The following is a 1773-nucleotide window of genomic DNA, read 5'->3' as shown; positions in this document are numbered from 1 at the left end:
AGTGGCACCATGCAGTATTTGTCCTTTTGTGACTGAGATACTTCACTCAGCATAATGTCCTCCAGGGTCACCCATTTTGAATAATATTGCATGAGTTGTTTTTCAGTGCAGTGTAGTATTCCATTGTGTGAATATACCACAGCTTATTTATCCATTCATTTGCTGATGGGCACTTGGGTTGTTTCAACGCCTTGCTATTGTGAACAAAGCTGCAATAAACATGGGTGTGCAAGAACGTCACTTTTTAAAAATGAAACTCTTCCATGAGAAGAAGATAAGAGGTGGCACAAGACTTTGAAGCAATCCTCATCCTGTCTCCCCCACCCCACAGTTCTGAGAATCTGTGAGTTGGTTATGGGTAGAAAGCCAAGGCTGCCTGATAGTTGTCAAAATAGCCAAGGAAAGAATCAGAGACGTATCTTAGTCCTACGCTTATGACCAATTTACCATTTAAATCTTCATTTCTAGAGAGAAGCCCTGTAGAAGTGATTTTACAAATTTCTATAGAGAACCCTATCTCACCTTACCTCGCCCCAGGACAGCCTGCATTGTGCCTTCTTGTTACATTTCTTTTAATGTTCTTTACATTCCTGCTTTAGCATTAATTATTGTTTCTTCTCTTTATCCATTCAGCTATTATTAAGATTGAAAATCAAACCGAACCCACCGCAGTCAAATCAGTTCCAATTCATGAGCAATTCTATCAGGTTTCTGGGGCTATAAATCTTAGGAAGAGGAGATTCCCCATTTTTGTCACGTAAAGCAGCTGGCAGAATTGAACCACCAACCTTCCAGTTAGCAGCACAACACGCACTACATCACCAGAGCACCTTTTCATTAAGATTGCAGACATGTGGAGCAATTCTTTAAATCAATATTAACTATGATAACTAACCATCACATCAGCCATGTGGCAGAGCTTGTACAAAGCACAGAGGAGAATACAAAGAGAAATGGGCACAAGGAACCAAGCAGAACTCCAACTACAAGGTTCTGTGAGAGAGAATTCTTTGCGGACCTGTCTGATTAAGTTTAGCTCTTGCTGCGATGTAAGGCCCTGACATCAGGAGAGTCAGGTCGCAAGGCTCTGTTTCTTATTCTACACCAAATTCCCAGTGGTGAACAATTCCTGGAACATAGCAGAAGCTCAATATATATTTGCAAAATCGAAGAAATAGAGCCACCTTCAAAGATTGCCATTGAGGTGGAAGCAACTCCTAGCTAACCCTCTGAGCTGGTCTTTGGAGGCTGTAAATTGCCCGGGAGGACATTGCCCGTCTTTCTCATGCAGAGCAGATGGATTCCACCAGCCAGAAAGGTGTGGCCTTGAGGTTAGCAGCACAATTCCCTGCAAGCTACACCACCAGATCTCCCTAGTCAGCACATCAAGGGTGAAAATAAGTTCAGGTTTTACAAACTTGGAAACCCAATGCAGATTCACCATGAGTCACCATCGACTAAGCAGCAGTGGGTGGTGGGTTTATGTGGGACCAGAGAGGTGAAGCTTCATTTTCATTTAAAGTGGGAAAACATAATCTGAACAGCACAATGGAGAGAGGTGATAGAAGGTAGTACTCCTGGCTTCCGCCCTCCAATTTCTCCAAGGAAATATCACAGAAGGAAAAATGATAGGCCCAAGTTAAATCGTAAAGGATGATAAAGCTGAACAAGAACAAGCTGGATGAAGACCTCCTGAATCTTACCCCAGGCCTTTATATGGCACCACCCAACTTGTGCTGCTGTCCCAGACACCCACTCCCGAAGATGAAACCC

This window comes from Elephantulus edwardii, unplaced genomic scaffold (genome assembly GCF_000299155.1).
Source record: "Elephantulus edwardii isolate Elephantulus edwardi_28Jun2011 unplaced genomic scaffold, EleEdw1.0 scaffold00109, whole genome shotgun sequence".
NCBI lineage: Eukaryota > Metazoa > Chordata > Mammalia > Macroscelidea > Macroscelididae > Elephantulus > Elephantulus edwardii.
The sequence above is the reverse complement of the archived record's forward strand: the minus strand, read 5'-3'. Positions refer to the sequence as shown.